At 37.0% G+C, this 23,537-nt stretch overlaps 2 pseudogenes; both read left to right on the forward strand.

Moving 5' to 3' along the window:
• The first annotated feature begins 10,488 nt into the window (after nucleotides 1-10,488).
• On the forward strand, nucleotides 10,489-12,532 carry LOC139785042 (UBX domain-containing protein 7-like; annotated as a pseudogene).
• Nucleotides 12,533-13,480: 948 nt separating this feature from the next.
• Nucleotides 13,481-16,155, forward strand: LOC139785043 (uncharacterized; annotated as a pseudogene).
• Nucleotides 16,156-23,537: the final 7,382 nt, after the last annotated feature.

The following is a 23,537-nucleotide window of genomic DNA, read 5'->3' on the forward strand; positions in this document are numbered from 1 at the left end:
CACCCCGAATCGTGAGAGGCAAGGGGACTCACGTACAGAAAGCACCCCGAATCATGAGAGGCGAGGGGACTCATGTACAGAAAGCACCCCAAATCGTGAGAGGCAAGGGGACTCACGTACAGAAAGCACCCCGAATCGTGAGGGGCAAGGGGACTCACGTACAGAAAGCACCCCGAATCATGAGAGGCAAGGGGACTCACGTACAGAAAGCACCCCGAATCGTGAGAGGCAAGAGGACTCATGTACAAAAAAAAACCCCGAATCGTGAGAGGCAAGGGGACTCACGTACAGAAAGCACCCCAAATCGTGAGAGGCAAGGGGACTCACGTACAGAAAGCACCCCGAATCGTGAGAGGCAAGGGGACTCACGTACAGAAAGCATCCCGAATCGTGAGAGGCAAGGGGCTCATGTACAAAAAACACTCCGAATCATGAGAGGCAAGGGGACTCACGTACAGAAAGCACCCCGAATCGTTCCTGTAAACAATGACGTTTTCAAATTGTTCAAACAATACTATCATATTGTTTAAACAATACTATCATATTGTTTAAACAATACTATCATAAACAAATTACTTTTTAATTATTTTGTTCACCAAAAATTCATATTGTTCCCTTATAACAGTAACCGCATTGATCCGAAAGTGATATCTTTGCTGGTCTGACCTCAAGCTTCTAAGGGTTGAAACGCTGAAACAGTCCATTTTTTGACATTTTGCCTGAAGAAATATTTGTTCAGTGACTCAAAAAGTACAACATATTAAAAATTCAGCCATTTTCACCGGGGCCCAAAATCACGTGGTTTAGTGCGGGTTCCTTTGCGGAAGTTAAAGCTACCACAGACATTTCTCAAAAATTCAAAATTTTGTATAAAGAAAGAACTTCTTTACCGATTATCACTAAATTCAATACCAACCTTCTTTTAATGATACTCTATATAAAATTACATGTATAACTTATACATGTAACTTTTTTAGCAAAAATCGGTAACTCCTTCACCGATCCTCGCCAAATTCAATACCTTCCTTAAATGATATTCTATCCATCAAATAACTTACACATTTTTTAAGCAGAAATTGTTACACATTTTTTTAACTTGTACACTTTTTAAGCAGAAATCGGTAATCCCTTCACCGATTCTTGCTAAATTCAACATCAACCTACCTTTAATGATACTCTATCTATAAAAAAGCTCGATATCTCAAAATTTACGGAAATTAGAGTAATCATGTAGATTTTTTTAAACAGAAATAGGTAACCCCTTTATTATTAGCAATTTTTATTAATTCTATTATATTTTTCAGTTTTTTCTACCCCTATTTCATATATAATTCTTTAAAATTTGGTTAATCAGTTCTTGAGTTATAGAAATTTCGGTAAATTTGGCACACACGTACATACATACATACACACATACGGACATTTTTTTAAATGCAATTTTTCGACGTTTTCGAATATAAGGAACATATTGGCATCAAAAACTAAAAAAAAACAATTTTTTCTCCGGGATTTTCTACCCCTATTTCATATATAATTCTAATATTTGGTTGATTAGACCTAACTTTATACACGATCAAAGGTCCATTACGAAGTTTATGAAAACAAAGTGTTCGAGAGCACGCGGTAGCGCGAGATAGCGCGAGGTAGAAGACGACCACAAATAAGGACACAGCAAGTAACCGAAAAATGTTTGTATTTACAAAATGTACAGTGTTTTTTCTTTCAGCGAAGAAAGCGAAGCCGTGAGCGCGCACAGCAGCGAAACGGCAGAGCGGCGAAAGCAAGCGCGCGCGAAAAATTCCACGCGGAAGCGGTGTAACACAGCGGAATACAGCGGTCGTATATAGAAATATACTTGGCGGGTGATCTGCGAGCGGAATGCCGAAAGGGCGGACAAGACCTTCCGCGGCGCAGCGGCGGTCTTTTATTACCTCCGAGACGAGGCTCCCTCCAAGCTCGTTACTGATGATTTCGCGAGGGTGATTGGCCACCGGCGGCCCACGTCACCGTGCTTACGTCACGGTTTTCAAGCATCGATCCGAAGCGATCGTTACTTGTTTTCGACTGCTTTGTTTATAGCATGGATCCTTCCCTTTGCGTAAGCACAAATAAGTCGTTCGGGCCGTCGAACAAGGCCTGACCTTATTATTGATGACAAAGTCAAAGTTGCCAGAATGTTAATCACGAAAGATCCATGCTATACTGAATATTCCCGTGACAAATCTAATGCGATAATTTAAGCGAATATTAATTATCGCAGGCGTGCATGCGCTAACAAACAACCGAACGCGGTTTTCGAGATACGAATGATCGCGACTGATCACGATCTCAAACACAAAGCTTCCTCTACGAGGAAGCAATTGGAAAAATTTCTAATACCGGTTTCCAAAAAGATCGGTAACGAAAAATTATACACTTTATAGCACTCTCCGGAAAATTCTACCCCTGTTTCATATGTAATTCTTTGAGATTCGGTCAATTATTTCCCGAAAAATTAGAAAAATTAGAAAAATCGGTTTCCAGAAAATCGGTAACAAAAAACTATACACATCATGGCACTCCCCGGGAAATTCTACCCCTATTTCATATACTTTTGGTAAAAATTCGGTCCACTAACGAATGAGTAGCTCGCGGACAGACGGACGGACAGACGGACGGACAGACAAACAGACAGACAAACAGTCGGGTTTTATATAATAGTATGATATGAAGTATGATAGTATAAAGTATGATATATATATATATATATATATATATTATATATACACATATATAAGATACATATTGCAAATATCTACAAAATAAATAGGGTAGGTAGTCCAACAATGAACCATGTAAATTTTAGAGGCTTTATACAGAGTGAAAAATCTAGTATATATATATTAGGGTATCAATATTTTTGGGTCAAAAATTTGATTTTAAGTCTCACGCCTTAAATTTGTTCTACGAACTCTCAAATGAAGACCCTTGAAGAGCAGGCGCTGTAACTTAATATTTAGAGGTCGCTCAAAGCCTCTAAACATTAAATTTTTTTCGAAAAAGTGGTAAAAAACTGCATTTTTCACTCATTTTTACTGCTAAATCTCTTTTAGTTACCTTATTAAAGTACCTGGCCATCAAGTTTGAAGTACAACACATGAAACAAAAATGTAAATATAAGTAAATAATACAATCTTTGGCATAAGATCGTCTATAGCAAATATAAAATGATTTAGTGAATTTAACCATTTTTTAACCATCCGCGGCTTATAACCTTGTTTTGTAAGTAAATATATTAAACGCCACTTTAGAAAAACATTCTATCATCTTCAAACTAAAGCCTTAAAGTTATATGCTGTAGCTTAAAAATTAATGGTCGTTAATTGCTTCAAAATATTGCTATTTTATTAAATAGTGCACTTAATGTAATTTTCTACATTGAATCCTTTTATTATTTTGGAAAATAAATTATATTATCAATATATTATTTAAATTAAGTTTACGTTTCCCACAGGAAATTTTCGTGCACCGCATTTATCAGATTTCATATAGTTTACGCTATAGGTAAATGTTTTAATGAATTTTGTATGTACAGTCGGCTACTAAAAAAAAAGGTTGCAACACATGAAATTGGCCGCGTATTGGACCTTTTCTTCTTCTTTGGGTAATGGCTCCTAAGGAAGAAGAAGAGGTCCGATACGCGGCCAATGTCTTGCAACCTTTTAGGCTGCGTTCGGAAACTTCACTCGAGCGCACACTTGCGTCGCGTTCTGTCTTTGTTCAATTTTCAGTAAGTAACAAAGAACGACGCTGGGTGCATCCGAATAGTTTCCGAACGAAGCCTAAAAGGTTGCAAGACATTGGCCGCGTATCGGACCTCTTCGTCCTTAGGAGCCATTACCCAAGAAAGAAGAATAAAATAATAACCCAAAAATAAAATAATTTATTGTAAACCTTATAACATTTTTTACGATAATCTCCAAAATAATACGGTAAAAGAATGCAACAGAAAAAAGTTGCTTACAGAATTGTAAAGCCAAATATACACACAAAACTATAGAATAATGAAAAAAATGATAGATATAACAACAAAAACATGAAAAATACGTAAAACTTAGTTTGTCACTCAAAATTTACAAAATATGGCCTCAAACGGTCCTTCGCGCGATCTGCCGGCCGATTGAGGAGCCGAAGAGAGATTAAAATGCGAGTCGTTGCATGACAACAACACAGTCTGACAACGTCACATTTACGAAATATTGCAATGGTTCATAGTGTACTATTGGTTCATTGTTGAACTACCTACCCTACGCATAAAAAACATATCTTTTAGATTTTTACAGTATACAGTTTACAATATATTTCAATAAAAATCAGATTGATTCTAAACAATTGTTCTTTGGTAGCTTATTTCAAGCAAAAAGAAAAGGAAAAGGAAAAAGAAAATTTTGAATTAACTTAATTTTACTTAAAGCAAAACTCGATACAAAATAACAACTTTTTGCGCTATTATAATAATTGCAGCAAAAATAACAATACTCGAAGTAACTGATCAATATATATAAGCTTACCTAACTTCAATAATTTTTTTGTGGTCCGTGGAATATTCAACACACGTGTTTTGACTATTTCGAATGTAGCACATATTTTGAGATTGTAATTCCAATGATGCTTGACGAGTTTATCAATGACAAGTTCTCGTAATTGATTCACGTAAGCAATGAGATCATGTTTTGCAGTATTTTGTTGTACTTTTATTGTTGTTAGGTACTCGTTATTTGGCTGCAACAAATTTTTTTCGTTTATATCATTGTTGTTAGTTTGAGTACGATACAATAGAGTGTCTGATAATAGAATTAGGGAGCTTTGCAGCAAGCGACATAAATCGACACAAGTGTCGTTTTGTTTTTGTTACTCATTACCAAGAAAGAAAGATAGAATAACGTTTGTGTCGACTTGTGTCACTTGCTGGAAAGCTCCCATAATACATTGCTTGTGAGTTGATAGAGCGAGTTAAACTGAATAAAAAAATCCTCTATTACTTTATAATTATATAATAAAAAATTAATTAATAAACCTGCGAATCAGCGTGCATCTGTATGGTTCAACAGCGAGTTTATGGGTAAAGAAGAAATAATCCAACATTGCACGCCAATTGTAGTTGCTATGTGTGCTTCGAGACATTAGGAGGAGTATTCTTCCACAACCGCCAATAATGCTCAACATTGGACTGTCTTTTATTGCCGTACAGATGCAAATTTATTCACATATTTTAATTAATTTCTTATTAATTACACTGGTCTACAAAATTAAACTCGTTTTCTGCTTTGGAAACAAAATCAGCTAATCTTTACTAATTTGGGGTCGCTGAATCCGAATATGTTAGTAAAATTTTTTTAGCTTTAGTTTTGATGATGTAAGAAGTTGAAACCCCCAAAAATCGTTTTTTTGGCTATTTCTGGTCGACAGTAACTTTTCAACAAAACATGATAATAAATGATTCGGAAATGTCTCAAAAAAAAAAAAGCTTATATCTTTACTAAAAAAAATTCAGCTTCTACTTTATCAAGAAAAAATTCAAATTGTTGCATATATAATATTTGCATTCCTAGTTCTTACGTCCAAACCCAGGAATTCGGGTAATTATTACTAGGAAGCGAAGGAAAATGCTAACCAGAGGGAAAGAGGGACGTATCCCATTCGAACACGTAACGATTGGACACCGCCTGATTAGACACGTAATATTGAACACGTTTTATTGGACACGTAACGATTGAACAGAGAACGATTCGACACCGAACGATTAGATACCGCACGATTGGACACCGGTCGATTGGACACCGCACGATTGGACACCGTATGATTGGATACCGCACGATTGGACATCGCACGATCGATTCCACATGGGTTTTTAACTTATAACGCGAACCGAGGTCCACCCACATCCACTCGTGCTTGCGGGGGAGGGACGGTAACCCCTCCCCCGCTTACATGTGTACTATCTATACACAAATATCACGCAAACCGTACAATGTTAAAGCGGTGTCCAATCGTGCGGTGTCCAATCGTTCGGTGTCCAATCGTGCATTGTGCGTGTCCAATCGTGCGATGTCGAATTGTTCTGTGTTCAATCGTGCGGTGTGCAATCGTTACGTGTCCAATAAAACGTGTCCAATATTACGTATCTAATCGAGCGGTGTCCAATCGTTACGTGTCCAAAGGGAGGTCACCCGAGAAGGAGTATGGAAGGACGCAAGAAGATACATACATACATTTACTCTCTCAGGTACACACACTGAGACGCGTGCCGCAAGTAAACTGCACTTTTTGATGGCTCTGGATATAGGTCAACGTTCCGTAGGGATGCTAGGACGTCTTCTGCGAGCGGTACGATCTTCGGTCCTGTTTTAGGTTAAGGAATTTAATCCTTTTAACCTAAGACCCTGGACCTCGTGTGATTTTGAAGAAGCGAGGAGAGCGAGGTCTTCGGGCGCGGGCAGATAAGACACTTTGTAGCGTTTCTCTTAGCGCTACAAAGTAGCCCGTCTGTTCGGGCTTTTAGTTTAAAATAGGTGAGATTGAGTTTTATCTTAACAATAATAAAAACATTTATTATAAAATTGGGGTAAATCCATAGACATAGTACATCCAGACCATAGACGTATATAATAGACTAAACATTGCCATTCGAGAGTTTCCGGCAGGATCTGAAGGACAAAAGATATGCTTGCAGTGCCGCTTTCCTTTTCTAATTGTCACAATTGCGGCCTACTTAAATTGCAGGATCTTAAACATTGTATAACGTAGAATGGTGACACTAACTTTGAAGAAAATAGACGATACAAGTTGAAATGCGAAAAACATCTTAAATCAATACTGACAATAACAGAAAAGGAAATACAAATTGACGTGGAATGCTGACTAACACTGAAGATGATCCAATGGTAGGATCAAAACATTTGTAATGTTTTGTAAATTTTAAGGCGAGGAAATTGAGATAAGAGAAAGCACGAAAATCTTGTATTGGCTCTCATAGCTCCTTATTTAACATTTGAATTTTAATCTTCTGAGCCATTATATTTCATTTGTTTAATATATACATGGTCCGACAATAAAGTAATGAGACTGATTTTTTCCCGCCTGTTGTGGCAACTCTGCGGCCTTCTACCACAGACCATGTTTTATCTTGATCCTCAGATCCTCACCCCACATCAGCTCCAACGGGAGAGGTGCACTTGGACACGGTACATTTGGACACTGTTCATTTGGACACGGTCATTTGGACACGATCAATTGAACACCGTTTATTTGGACACGGTTCATTTGGACCGTTTATTTGGACACAGTGCATTTGAACACCGTTCATTTGGACACGATTATTTGGACACGATCAATTGGACACGGTTCGTTTGAACACGGTTTATTTGGACACGGTTTATTTGGACACGGTTTATTTGGACACGGTTTATTTGGACACGTTTCACCTGGACACCGTAAAAAATGCGGCCTGTGCAGTTGGACACCGAAATGCGCAGCCTGTGCAGTTGGACACCGAAATGCGCGGCCTGTGCAGTTGGACACCGAAATGCGCGGTCTGTCTAGTAGGACACCGAAATGCGGGGCCTGTGCAGTTGGACACCGAAATGCGCGACCTGTGCAGTTGGATACCAGAATGCGTGACCTGTACAAATGTTTTCAAGATACGGTGGTAAATGTGATAAATTATAGCAAATTTATCAATTTTACCGGTAATTGTAATCAAGACTTTTTGGTAAAAGTAATAAATCTTTCATTAATATTGTTGTGGATAGGAAAGAGTAAATCTATTGTATATAAGGTGTCACATGGATTTACAACTTTCCACGCGTGGAAAATTCACGCATGTACTTTGCAAAACACACTATGTGTCTAGTTTAACGGTAGTGTAGCCCCTCGCAGGGGGGGCGGAACCTGCTGCCTCCACGCATACACTTTCCACGTGAGACAAGTTGCCACATGAGTTTACATCTTTCCACGGGTGCTATACATATTGAAAATATTTGTACAGGTCGCGCATTTTGGTGTCCAACTGCACAGACCGCGCCTTTTGGTGTTCAACTGCACAGGCCGCGCATTTTCGTGTCCAACTGCACAGGCCGCATTTTTTACGGTGTCCAAATAAACCGTGTCCAAATGAACCGTGTCCAAATGAACCGTGTCCAAACAAATCGTGTCCAAACGAATCGTGTCCAAATGATCGTGTCCAAATGATCGTGTCCAAATGATCGTGTCCAAATGATCGTGTCCAAATGATCGTGTCCAAATGATCGTGTCCAAATAAACGGTGTCCAAGTGCACCGTGTCCAAATGAACGGTGTCCAAATGAACCGTGACCAAATAAACGGTGTCCAATTAATCGTGTCCAAATAAACGGTGTCCAAATGTACCGTGTCCAAGTACAGGCCATTCAGCTTTAATTGGTATGGCCGTGCAATCTCTCAGTCTGGAGTAGTTGCTTGACTAGTGAAAAAACATGCGTGTGCTCCTTAATTGCTCCTTACAAAAATGGAATCGCAGAATATTGCACAGCAGTACGCCATTTTTTTATTTTGTTGTGAAACCGAAATTCACATAAAAAAGGATGGCATATCCATTGGAGTCTGTTCGAGATTGCGAATGCTCGAGATCACGAATGTACTTGAATATTCTTAATTTATCGATAGTGCCATGAGTCACGGCGTAAGATATAACGCGATATTTTTTTAACAGATCCCCGCGGCTTATTTGTTTTGCGCTCACATCTTCAGAATTATTCTCCGTACGGTGTCGATAATTCTCCGGCACGGTCTTTTCGACTATCGATTCTCTAATTACAAAGATAACTGGCTATCTGCACCTTCAGTATTTCATTCCGAGAAGCCTTGATCTATTATTTCATTGGACCTTCACTAAGTGTTCGTCATCCTTGGCGCGTTCTTTGTCCCGTGTGTGTATAAAAACTTATATACTTACGGCGCGTCGCCATTCGTCATCAGTATGTCAGTAAGTCAAGATCTGTCATCGGTCGATTTGCGATGGTCAGTTTTCAGTCATGCGCGGGTATCCGACACGACAAACGAAAAAGTGTCGATAGAGATTTCATTTAAGACGCCCGCGTTTCCGAGTTTAGTTAAATTCAAATACATTTCTAAATTACGTTATTCTTTAACTCCGTCATTATTTTTGGTTGTTTAAATAAACTGTTGTGTTACTTCAAGCTTCGGTGTCAGTGGTCTCTCACCCACTATCCCTTCCTCCCTCACACGCGCGCGAACAGAGCCTATACTTTAAATTTTAAAAATTTTATATTTATTTTTTAAATACATATCACTTGGGTTGAGTTAAATAACGCAATTTTGTTATATAATAATTTTGTTAAGAAAAAATATTCCATACCGGACAAAATATTTTTAAAAAATATTTCTCAATATTTCTATAAAAATATTGCAAGAAACATTTTAAAGTGGTTTTAGGAATATTTTAAAATAGTTTAAAAACTTTTTGTCGTAACATTTTTAAAAATATTTTAAAAATCTTTTAAAAATATTTATAAAAATGTTCTTCTTTATCACCCAAACAATATTTTCTTAAATTGTTCGGCGCTCGCTTCATTGTACATAGTAATTGCCCACACAGCACACTGTATCCTGAGGATATCCCAAATTGGTCCAGATTTCTAAATACGATCCCACAGATATCACAGCAGGTGATCCCGGGATATTCCAATAGGATATCGTGAGATATCCTATTATGATCTCACGATATCTAAATATTCTGCCATATCCGTTGGCTTTGCATAAGATATCTTACGAGATCTTCTGAAGGATATATATCCTTTAGGATATATGTATACATTATTTTTTGTAAATTCTCAGGATGTACTTGTAATATCTTACAGTAGTATATTATTTTTCGTAAATTCTCGTATATAGGTACTACTCAGAATATATAAATTAATACGGATCAGAAGATAAAGTCCGCTCGCGGCGTGTTGCTTTCACCGACGACGCCGAATCGGCTAAGTCCGAAGGCGGCGTGTTGATGCGCGCGCATAGGCGAGCCGAAGTCGCCCCGATAAGAGTCGATCGGGCACAAAGCGCACGAAGCTACGAACACGAAGTCGGACGTCGGCGGTCGGACATCTTGTCAATGTGCACGTTAACAACGAGTGATCGCGACACGAGTTATTTTCCTTCAGTGTTCAAAGTCAACGATCGGCATTCATCTTGCGCGGTATCGCCGCCCAATCATCCAAGTGATCGAGGTGACGGGTAAGTGTTACATCGTCCGTGCGTCAGCGCGAGAATTATCGTTCAGGTTAAATAGCGCGACTCAGACAACATCGCGAATACGAGTGCGACAGTGCTTTTCTTCGAGTCCGTGTGTGAATCGCGACAATGCCGAGGGTGTAAATGTTAGGCACATTATGCTGTTCCGACGTACCCGAGCGTTTTTCATGTTTGTGTCCTCTGGTTTAGGCGAGAGTGAGGGGCGACGGCCCAGCAGTACCTGACGTTGGCCGATGGAAACGTGGAGATGGCAATTAGCCTGATGTTCGAGGGTGGCAGACCGCCGGAGACCGAGAACGCGGTCCCGAGCCGCCCGTGAGGGCTCCTATATTACCCACGCGTAAGACGCTAGTGCCTCCGGAGCCGATATTGTTCATTGCAACAATTGTCGAACAACGTGTATGACAGATTCCGTGATTTTGCGGCAGAAACCCGTACGCATTTTGTCCTAGAACTTATATCAATTAGAATATGTATACGTACTGGACAATTAAGAATAGGTGTATTAAGTGGGATGGTTGCATGGATGGTATGAGGATGTTAAGTTTTTAAACCAAGTTTCTTCAAATCTACTTCTTGGCATGTAAGTTGAAGTTAATAAGTTATTATTATTATTATTACATGTTGGTAATTAATGTAGGACGACAAGAGGAAGAGATGACTCGCAGAGTAACTGGCACAAAGCATATATCTCAAAAGAAAACGAAGCGACTGGAAGATCTATTTAGACCACCATGCGATATTTTCTTCTTAGGCTCCTTCATGGAAGCACGGGACCACGCAAAAACTTTAAATCGTTGGCTGCTCGTCAATGTTCAGGATCCACAGGAATTTTTTTGTCAGATTCTCAATAGAGACGTGTGGTCCAACGAGCATATCCAAGAAATTGTGAAGGATCACTTTATCTTGTGGCAAGTATGTCATGTCACCTGAATATCATGTCACTTTCTATAGTTGACGTTCTGATTCATCGAGTTACATTTGTTGCTTTTAATTTTAGGTGTTGTCTAACACTTCGGACGGGAAACGTTATATAGATTTTTACAAAGTAATGGCATATCCTTGGTGATTGTAGATCCTAGAACGGGAGAATGTATGAAAACTTACACAAATATTACTGTGGACAGTCTGATATTTGATTTAAATGATGCATTAAGCACACATGCATCTCCCGAAAGTTCACAAGTTACATCTGACTCTTCCAAGGAGTGGAATAGTTTTCCTACGAAAACGCCGCCAAAACGAAATAATATAGCTGATCAAATAAAATTAGAGAAAGTTTTAGTATTTAAATTTTACATTTTGAAATATGGTTTAGCGTAATGCAAAAAGAAACCAAAAATCTTTAATTTTAGTGTTATATGTAGATAATCGCGTTAGCAAAATATTAAGTATTATTTCGGATAGGTATTATTCTCGTAAGGAAAGTTTCATATTAGGAAATAAGAACCTTTAGTTAAGTGTATGTCACACGCAATCAATTTTACAGTGACCGTTGAACGCCTATTTTTCTTTCGTCTTACGTTTTTCAGCTAATGCACAACGAGCTGATATACTTACATTTAGAATTACTCACATTTAGATTATCGGAGCATTTAAAACGTTGTGTCTGGAGGAGCAGCTTATTTGTTTACTTTTCTAAACGCGAGATGCATTCTAACAAAATTTATAAAGTCTATTTTAATTATCTTCTATCCGAAATATCGAGATTACTGTCTGACATAACTTACAAGATAATTGCATGTTTGCACTGTAAAAATTGTTTGTCTTAATGTATTATTCAATTGAAAATGTATTCACGAGATGTTTGAACGATTGCAGTGTTCTCGAATTTTAAATCACGCTTAATTTGTAAGTACATTTTTCTGTGCAAACGATAACTTACGAGTGAGGACTCAGATTTTTTAATCTTTCCAACAAGTCGTGTGACTATAATACATTTTCCTATCCTTTTGTTCTAAATAAGCGTCATTAGATACACGACATGTAAAAAATGCATACTTTCCTATTTCTTTTTTGTTTACTTATGTGCAATCCTTTTTAAGAAAACGATTATTTTCGCTAGTTTTAAATATGTACTTCATATGTACTCAAATCACTATGTGATTTAAAGTTCGAGAACACTGCAATATTCTATAAGGAAATCGTATGTGACATAAAACAGGCAGTAATCTATTATTCTATAGCAATTCTCTCTATCACGTATGACACTCGAAGTAACAAGCATTAAACTGGGCGTTATCCAATGCTATGTATGTGTTACCGCAATGTCCTTTTATTTTAATTTTTTTTATTTTTTATTATCGTGCTCGGCGTCAGCGCAACGTTTATCGCATAATAGTGCGGGAAAACTGACTGTTTTCGTGGAAACGAATGACCGACCGTGCGTTCTATATCATTATTTCCCTTTTATGAACGGGAGAAAGAGAGAGGTGTGCTCACTTTGTAACCCTTTTCGCCGCGTTTATTTTTACCGTCGCTGCTTCCGGTAACATCAAGCGCACAAAAAAGGCGAATATTATGTATGTGCGAGCGTACACGTGGGCGAGCTCATCATTCTACAAATATGTTTCAACCCGCAATTAAGCGCCGACAATAAGAAACCACTAGGCTTCCCCCCGATGCCGCTATTGTTATAACCGGTATATTAATACATTTATAATTGTAGCGCGATAGAAAACATACGGTCTCGGGTGGAGGAGGGAAAAACCAAGTGTTCCTTCATAAAAATTCTAATAGCGCCTTTTTTAACGTTCTTTTTTTCCTTCTTGAACAAGACCATCCTTGTTGCATAATTAAATATTTTCCCCACGTAAAAGTATACTTTGTTTCGACATATCTGTGTAACGTAAAAAAAAGGACTTAGTCACTTGTGAAAACGCCGAGACCGTATGTTTCCTGTGGTAATCAGCAACATTACATTTATTGCTGTTATTTTTTTACAAAAAGTGTTAAAGTTTAAAAGTACTTTATATATGTACCTCTATTTTTGTACGGTGTACAAAATGTTTTTCACAACACCTCCACGGAAAAATGTTCGACTCCCATCCCTGTAGAGAGAGGCGAAAGTGGCCAATTTCACGCCAGGGCTTACTTTTCGCCCGCTATATTGGGTGAAAAGTATAAATTTTCTTCCCTAGGGAGGAAAGTAAGCCCTGGCGTGAAATTGGCCACTCTCGCTCCTTTCTACAGGCATGGAAGTCGAACATTTCCGTAAAGGTGTTGTGAAAAATATCGTGTGCACCTCGGGTCGAAAGCTTTTTCAGACTCGTGTAATATGTATTTTTATTTTTACTGATTGTATTTTTTTTAAGGGGGCATATACCTTTCTCGGCTTCAAAAAATCGATTTTTTTTTAATTGCATATTTCGAAAGAACAACATTTCAGGAATGTAAATCCAAAGCCATTTAAAGAAATTCAAAAAATTGAAGAAGTTACAGCACTTTGTACTGAGCGCCGTCCGAGCGTCTGTTAGGCCGTTTCGGAGCAACGCGCAGGTAACAGCGTTCGACTCTTGTACCCCCCGCTGGTAGCTGACCTCCCATTGTAATTTAAATAAAAGTTTGTTTCTGGGTAGTAGGTACATAAGTCTTTTAATAGATGGCACTTCAAATTTTTTCTAGAATAATCTTTAGTCCACGTATTCAGTTGCTTGGTGTCAGTTCTGTTGTACGCACATGTTACAATAAAGAGATCAAAAAGTTCTCGGGAATCGCACCGAAGCAATAAATTTCGCAAGGATTCGATACCAAAACGTCCGAAGCCGCCCAATAGATGGGCATTAGAAAGTGAAATCGAGACGACCACTAAAGCTGCGAAGAAATTGAAATCGGAGAATAGTATGCTCGTGCCGGAGAATGACAGTTTGAATTACAGAATTTTAAATTTCAATTTAGTTTTCAACGAAATTTCACAGGTTGTGAAATGTAAAACGTGCGGAGGCGACGTGAAATTTCAAACAGAAAGTTCTCGAGGCCTTGGTTTTAAAATTTTGATACTTTGTGACGAGTGCAGGCCAACTGACATTTCTTCTTGTCCAAAAATCGGTTTATCGTACGAAATAAACCGTCGATTTAGTTTTGCTATGCGTTGTTTAGGACATGGAGCATCAGGTAAGAAAAAATTTTGTGGATTGATGGACTTACCTCCTCCTGTTGCTCAAAAATCTCACGATGAAATCCAAAAAAACATTCATATTGCATCCAAGGCCGTTGCGGAAATGAGCATGAAGGACGCGGTACAAGAAGAGCAGCTGAGGATGAGTTTGGAGCAAGAAGTCGAAAATGTTACGGATTTATGTGTTTCTGGAGACGGGACTTGGCAAAAACGCGGATTTTCTTCTTTGTATGGCGTATGCAGTCTCATCGGTGCACATTCGAAGAAAGTTGTCGATGTCAATGTAAAATCTTCTTACTGTAAACAATGCGAAGTTTGGGACAAAAAGAAAAACACCGAAGAGTATAATGAGTGGAAAATCGAGCATGAAAGCAATTTCCAAGCGAATCATGAAGGCTCCGCCGGAAAAATGGAAGTAGATTCCATCAAAGAAATGTTCCATAGATCAGAAGAACAGTACGCAGTACAGTAAAGTATACGCACTACATTGGTGATGGCGATTCAAAAACGTATAAGGGTATCGTTGAATCTAAACCATACAAAGATAAAGAAATACAAAAAAAAGAGTGCATCGGACACGTACAGAAACGCATGGGCGCTCGACTCCGGAAATGTAAGAAAGATCACAAAGGTATTGGCGGAAAGAATAAATTAACTGCGAAGATGATAGACAAACTCTCCGTGTATTATGGTCTTGCTATTCGGCGCAATTTCGACTCGGTAGAAGGAATGCGGAATGCTGTGTGGGCTACTTTTTATCATTATAGTTCGACGACAATAAAACCGCAACATCATCTTTGTCCTGAAGGCTCGGATTCATGGTGTGAGTGGCAACTAGCAAAAGCGAACGGATCTTTGGACAAGTACGAGCAAAGCTACAATACCTTACCTGACGACGTTTTGAATGCAATTCGCCCTATATACGAAGATCTTTCAAATGAGTCGTTATTGAAACGTTGCCTCGGCGGATATACTCAAAACACGAACGAAAGTTATAATAACTTGATCTGGAGGATAGCTCCGAAAAATACAAACAGTAGCGCTCGAGTCGTCAAAATTGCGACTTTTCTCGCTGTTTGTTTATTTAATGAAGGAACCTTAGCTCTTTTGAAAGTAATGAGTACAATGGGAATAGCAGTTGGACGAAACGCAGTACAATTTGCTGCGTTGAGTGACACTCGCCGCTGCGATCAAGCAGACGTCCGAGAGCAGCATGCAACACGGGAGGCCCGACTAAAGCGCCGCCTTGAAAAAAACCATCAAAATGATGAGCACCTTGCCCTGGAGGATTCCCTGTATGGCCCCGGAATAGATGATTACATGTAAGTCGTGAGAAAACAGTTTTATCATAGTGTAAACTTGTTCTGAAACTTTAAACGCGTTTTTCTCGAAACCATGTTTTTCAAGTCGGTACCATAAATATCTCGGTAATGGGTCAACCGATCTATTTAATTTTTTTTTTAAATAAAAGTTCATAAAATTTACCAGTCCTTGACCCATGCTTTTTGAAAAATTTTGATTTTATATATTTTTTTTAAAACAAAAAAGATTGAAATTTTTGTCGAAAATCGATACCTAAATTTTGACAGTTTGCCATTTTATTGAAAATTTGAATTTTCAAAAAAGGATGGGTCAAGGACTAGAAAAATTATCAAACTTTAATATTCTGTAACTCTTTTTTTTGTTTCAGATGATCCTGCGGAGATATCCATGGTACCGCAATTTCAAACATTTTGTGCGGGACTTACTTCAAGAGGCGAAAGAGGGGGGATGATTTATTAAAAATAATAAAGAAAATTTTTTTTTATAACTACAATAGATGTACTTTGTTGTACAAAAAACCCTTACCTTCAAACATATTTTTTTATTGTTAAAAAAATCACGAAATATGCCTATTTTTTGGGCCGAGAAAGGTATATGCCCCCTTAAATTGGAGGTACTTTGTTTAAAAACTATATTCTTTTAATAAATAAAGATTTAATATGCAATGTACAATATACTTATTTTTTCATGTACATCGTGGACAGAAATATTGTTTCTCTTTTGTGATAAATTTCGGAATGTGTTCATTTAATTTTACAATTTATTTTCCAATGGAAGAATTCTTTTATTAAACAAGACGAATGCACATTCCGAAATTTATCACAAAAGAGAAACAATATTTCTGTCCACGATTGTACGATTATCCCCTTTCTGGTTAAACCATAATTTCATTGTATATAAAATATCCATACGATATCCATACGATATCGCGAGTGTATAATTAATATCTTGCGATATTTTTCGATCTGCCTCGGATATCCTGTGGACCGTCATCTAAGATGTCTGCAAGATCTAAATAGCCGGACACTTGTGCATCCACTGGATATCCACCGGATATCTGAGACCATTTTGGGATGTCCTACGGTTATTGAGATATCCCAAAATGATGTCTGTAGGACGTCCCTCAAATAAAGTGTGCTGTGTGGGTGTTAGTATAGTCATATATTCATTAGTATAGTCGTATTCGCGTTAATATTCGCTTTATTTAGTAGTTATTTCGGGTACTTGCCATTAGGCTTTACCATGAGCTGTCAATGCTCATTATTCGGTATATTGCCGATAAAATCAGTTTATTCACGGTGACTCATGCGAAACGTCGGTAGATCGCGATCGAATCGTATTATCGATATTTTCGCGACTCACTAATCGGTGCTGCCCTCGTTCACCCTACGAGGGCACCCGTTATCAAGGTAAATGAAAGTAGTAAATAAAAGTGGATTTATAATTATACACAGTATGTGATCAAGGATCATTAAATATTGCAGCTATAAATTTATTATGTGACGAAACTGCAAGAAAAAACTGGCAGCAGGGTAAAGAGTATTGTATGTATCCTTTATATTTATAATTAATACCTAGAAAAATATATTTTAATATTATGTTGTATTATATATAACATTATTATATTATAAATATGTACATCTTTTATATGTATAGGGAGTACCATTGAGTTACATGGAACTGAAATTATTCCATTCTTTGATTCTTCTCATTTAATCAAAGGCATTAGAAATAACTTACTAAATAAAGATCTTGAAATAGAAGTCCCCCAAAATATTAATAAAAAGATATTTGTATCATGGAAATATTTAGAATTAGCATATAATATAGACACCCGTAGAAATACATGCAATCGTGTACTATCAAGAGACACGGTAGTGTCTTGCGCTTAGTACGCGCGGAGCGAGACGCACCGGACTCTTTTACGCGAACGCACGAGTTGCGAGTACTCGAGATTTTGAAATCTCAATAACGAGTGAACGGATCAAGTTCTAAGTAGGCTTGATCGATAGCTTTAGTCAATTTACAAATAAGAGTGTTTTTATTTTTTCCTTACGTGCCCTACGAGCGGAGATATTGCGACGCAAAGTCCAAATATGAAAATTTTATTATTAGAATTAGCAAGATACGTAAGATACGTAAGATACGTCGACGTCTCTCATGCCATCATTTCATTGGCGGAGGAGTCGCGTCCTTTTCACTTTTTCGACACTGGCGGTGCTAGTACACTATGGACACTATGGACGAACCAGTGGAAATTAAAAAAAAATCCGCATGGCTTGACCGTTGTTTATTCGCGTTTGCTGCAAATAAAAATAGAGGATGGATCACGAAGACGAGTTCCTTAACACCTTCTTCACCCAGGTCGCACAATTATGCTTCGACAAGGCCAAGGAGACAGTTGTGAGTGGCTAAATTCCTGTTATATGTATGTGATATGAATACTTGCAATTGTATAGTTGTATCTGAGAGAAAATGTATCTTTAATTCAGGAGAGAGAAAGGGAGTCGTGCAAGCAGATACAAATATGTCCATGGGGAATACTCCTGATGCACTTACCGCAGATAGCCGTGGCAGAGTGTTCATATGAAGATTTAGGTTCTCTCAACACTAAAAACAAAGGTTTCCTCAGAAAAGATGTATGTATTTAACAAGGAAGAAGTTGCTTTAGTCATCGCTCGTCTCAAGCTTCATTTATGTTGATATTATTTACAGAATTCCTTGAAGACTGTCTACGAATCGTTGAAGTCTGACTTGAAAAGAGTAGAGGAAATGACCAAGGGTCTACGAATCATTGAAGTCTGACTTGAAAAGATTAAAGGAAATGACCAAGGGAATGAACTCTATCGGCACGATATATTAGCGCTTCAAACCTTCTGTTTCTAATGTCACATATGTGATTATTGCATTACAGCTACAAGAGATTGTACAACATGAGTATAAACAGCAAAGTTATGAAGCATCAGGAATTGTTGTAGTGTATAGAAGGGATAGTGAAATGCTATTTATTATCCTGTTCTCATTTGGTTGCTATTAAGACAAGTTTAACGTGCATATCCCCTCGTGATTTTTTAGTAATGTAAAATATTGTAGACTTTAATGCGTGTAAGAAGCTAATAATTTTTATTATTCAGATTAGAATGTGAAACATTAGTTCAATTAATGAAAGCGCAAGTGGAAGTTCAAAACTGGAGGTTTTTACTGTTATAAGTGTGGTTTTGAATAAACACTTAATATTGTTATCAGACTTTTATTAATGTATCCGTAGTAATAATAATATTATAATGCGACTCTCGTGGGACCACACGACTCGACTATCCGAGTGTTCCCAAAACTCTGCATGCGCCGCCTGGGGGTTACCATCGTCTCTACACCAACCTTAAACTATGCACAACCATGACATCTCCCCCTTTTTATTTTTTATTTTTTTAAGTCACCAGTTTTTTATTTACCACGCACATATAATCGTTTAAATACGCCGGCTTTTTTACAACTCTGCCTGATTTCGTTGACACGTACGGCGTACTTACAACTGGTAGCTTAACGCTCTCTTGAACAACCGTTTGATCCCTTAGAGGCTCAACAATGGACTGACTTGACAGCGGTGTCTCTTCCAAATCGTACTTATGTTCGTTAAATGTTATTCCTGTTGATAGATCTTTCCTATTACGTTTAATCAACTGACTCTGCTTTGTTTTTATTTGGTATGTTCTTGGATTTGAATCCAGTCCCATTACAATTCCACTTTTATGTGGTACTAGTTTGTTTTTACTGTGAATCTTGACTGTATCCCCTATCTTACACTTTGGAAGTAACTTCGCACCTCTATCATAATACCTCCTTTGCTGAGCCTGACGCTTTCTTAACATATCCGCAAACTGCTCTGACTCTACTCTATTCTTATAAATATAAGACAGCTCGGTATCGAATTTCTTATTTTTCTCCCATATATAAGTTCTGCTGGAGTAAAACCACTCTCATCGATTGGCATATTTCTATACTGTAATAACGCCATCTCCTTATCTTTCCCTTCCTGAATGGTCTTTTTCAAAATTCTTTTTAACGTTTGTATGTGTCTTTCTGCGAGACCATTTGATTGATGATGTTTAGGAGTAGTGATTACATGTTTAATGCCCAACTCCTTTAAAAAATTTACAAATCTACCACTTATGTACTGAAGTCCCGAATCCGTGTACAATATTTTCGGTATTCTGAACCTAGCAAACATTTCTTTTAAAGACTTTATCGTCGTTTCTGTAGTTAAATCCTCTAGATCATTTATCTCTACAAACTTACTGTACGTATCTACTACTAGTATAAAATGCTTTCCTAACAAATAGAAGATATCTGTAGCTAAAACCTCCCACGGTTCTTCCGGAATTTCTTTCTCTAACATTGGTTCTTTACTATTATTTCTCTGATAGCTTTTACATAAGTCACAATTACTTACGAGATCTTCTATCTGTTTGGACATTCCTGGCCAAAATAACGACTTCCTGGCCACCGCTTTACATTTCTCTTTACCAAAGTGAGCATAATGTATCTTTGATAGCATAAGTCTTCTCAACGCTTTCGGCACTATTATGCAAGTATTTTTTAACATTAAACCATTACATTTAGTGAGTTCTTCTTTGAACGAGAAATACGGCTTTACTACTTCTGTTAGCTCGTGTTTATTTTCTAGCCAACCCTTTCTAATATACTTTACTACTTCCTGAAGTTCTTTATCTCTCTCCGTTTCCACTTTTAGTTCATTTAATCTTACATCTGTTATATTAAAACTTTGTTCCACAAAGAATACATATGCTTCAATTTTTTCTTCCTCCAAAGAGTCGGTCGTTTTTAAATATGATCTACTTAGATGATCCGCTACTACCAACTTTTTTCCCGGTACATATTTTAATTGTACATCAAAATTTTGCAAACTTATACGCATTCTTTGCAGTCTCGGAGGACATTTATTTAATGGTTTTTTAAAAATCGAAATCAGTGGGTTATGGTCTGTTTCTACTACAAATTTTTGACCAAATAAGTATTGTCTAAACTTAATACAACCAAAAAATATGGCCAAGCACTCTTTTTCTATCTGACTATACATTTTTTCTGTTAATGTTAATGCTCTTGACCCATAAGCCACTGGTCTTTCCTCTTGTAATATTGCACAGCCTAATCCTTTACTTGACGCATCTACGCTTAGTGTTATCGGCTTATTTACATTAAAATACGCAAGAACCGGAGGACTACATAACGCCTCTTTTAATTTCACAAAAGATCCTTGTTGTGCTGTGCCCCATACAAACGGCACATCTTTTTTTATAAGCTGTCTTAAACTATACTAGTTAACTGGGCACAATTTGGTATAAACTTTGATACGTAATTTACTGTACCTAAAAACGTTAGCAACTCTTTTTTATTCTTTGGTACGCTCATTTTTTCAATTGACTGAACTTTCTCTTTATCTATTTCTATACCGTCTCCCGTTAATATATGTCCTAAATATCTGACTTTATTTACATTAAAAATACATTTTTCAGCATTTAACTTTATTCCATATTCTTGTGCTCTCTTAAAAACCTTATCCATTATTCTTATTAGTTCTTCTATAGTTTCTGCCCATATTACCACATCATCTGCATAAATGCCTACATTTTCAATCCCTTCAAATATTTGACTGAATACTCTATAAAATACTTCTGGACTCGAACAAATTCCATACGGTAATCTATTAAAATAGTATCTACCAAAGGGAGTATTAAACGTCGTGAACTCTCTACATTCCTCTGTTAATTATATTTGCCAAAAAACTTTATTCGCGTCTAACTTGGTAAAATATTTTGCTTTCTTTATCTTTGCCGCTATTTCCTCAACTGTCGGTAATTGAACATATTCTCTTTTAATACAGGTGTTTAAATACTGTAGGTCTAAACAGACTCTTAACGTTCCGTCTGATTTATTCACAATTACAAGCAAATTCACAAAATCTGTTGGTTTTTCTACTTTCGAAATTATACCTGCATCTTCCATCTTTTTCAACTCAATTTTCAACTTGTTTATTAATCTAAATGGTACATGTCTGCAGGGCTCTACTTTACCTACACTACCTTCTTTTAGTTCTATTTTATATTTATAGTTTTTTATTATTTATAGTAATAGTCTATCTTTCAGTCTTTTATCGATAATACCTGCTACTATGCGATCTCTAATCAAGCGGTCTTTTAGTGTCCCGAAATTACACTCGGTGCTTAATTTCCTCAGTTCTGTTAGATACGCATCAAACATTTCCCCCGGTTGTTGATTACGGGTGAAAAACAGATGCGAATTTACACTTTCGTTCTTTACCGGCATTAAACCCTAAAAATATGAACCCTCAAATGAAAGTAACAAATATGGCGTCCCAATGAGAATCTCTTAAGGGCTCCGCTCGCTGAACCGGACTCCTCGCCTCGATCCTCCCTCTCGGACGCTAGCTGCCGCAGCTCTCCCTTTCCTGGCGGTGAGCTCTCTCTGGTGACCGACTCTCGCTCGGTTGGTCTCCAGAACACGCGCCGCAACGATCAATCCGTCAAGAAAGAGGTAACGGACTCGACACGTTCGAAGAAACGCAAGCAAGTGCGGCCATGACACCTAACGAGTGAAGAAGGAGACGGGGGCTCTTTGAGAGTGGCGACTCGCGCGTCGCGCCATCTAATGTGAAACGATCGGGCGTTGTAAAACGCGAAAAGAATTCGAACGCAATATCTGAACAAATTATTTAATTTTTAGTAAGTCCAATTATTTAATATTTATTTTCATAATTAAACTTATTTTTTATTTTGATAAATGTAAATACAAATATCTTATTGTATTAATATTTAATATTAATAATTTAATTAGTTGCTTAATTTAACTTCTTGTTTAATAAATGAGCGGATGTAGTACTGAAAATGTACCTATTATATAATATTTTAATTTTCAAAATTATCAAATTACAAACAGGAATTTTGTTGTGACTTTTACAGTTATAAAGTAACTATTTAATGGAAATGGAAGCCTTAAAAAATTAATATTGTAACGCAATTATTATAATGCTCAAATCATAAAATATTTACATTATCCATGTCTGCCAATACAATATAATTTTTTATTCATATTGCATTCTATATAATGGCAATGTTATTATATATTTGACAGGCAAATCAAAATAGCTTCGAATCGATATCGAAATGATGAAATATCGATGTCTTAACAGAAAATACATAATTTGTCTGTTTACAGTCTGGCGCGATGAATGTATGTCACAAATATTCTCTTCTTTAAAAAAATGTCATATAGCACAAACATCGAAATAAGCTTCAAATTTCGAGCATTATTTTGATATGATGTAATATCGATGATTTCGACGTCAAGTAGACGTCGATTCGATGGGTAATTTCTCGCTGGATAAGGCCTAAGTCAAATTTTTTAAATGAAAACCCCTATTTTTTATTGTACCATGTTTCTCTATTAATTAATTTGAACAACTTTTGTTTGAAAAATTCTTTTATTTGCCTAATACTTTTTGAGATATTCAAGGAAAACTTGATAACTTTTTCAATATTTAGCTTATGATATCTTGATAATTGTTTGCCAGAGGAAAAAGTGGTATAGAGGACTTTTTGACTTAATTTTATCTTAAGAATATGCTGTTGCAATAGCACTCCAATTTTTTTAAATATTTGTAAACACTCCAAGAAAATGTATACATAAATATTTTTAAAAAATTGGAGTATACTATTGCAACAGCACATTTTTTAAATAAAATTAAGTTAAAAAATCCTTTGTACCACTTTTTT

Source organism: Temnothorax nylanderi, unplaced genomic scaffold (assembly GCF_030848795.1).
Source record: "Temnothorax nylanderi isolate EJ_2023f unplaced genomic scaffold, tnyl_v1.0 TNYL_tig0728_pilon, whole genome shotgun sequence".
In the NCBI taxonomy this organism is placed as follows: domain Eukaryota; kingdom Metazoa; phylum Arthropoda; class Insecta; order Hymenoptera; family Formicidae; genus Temnothorax; species Temnothorax nylanderi.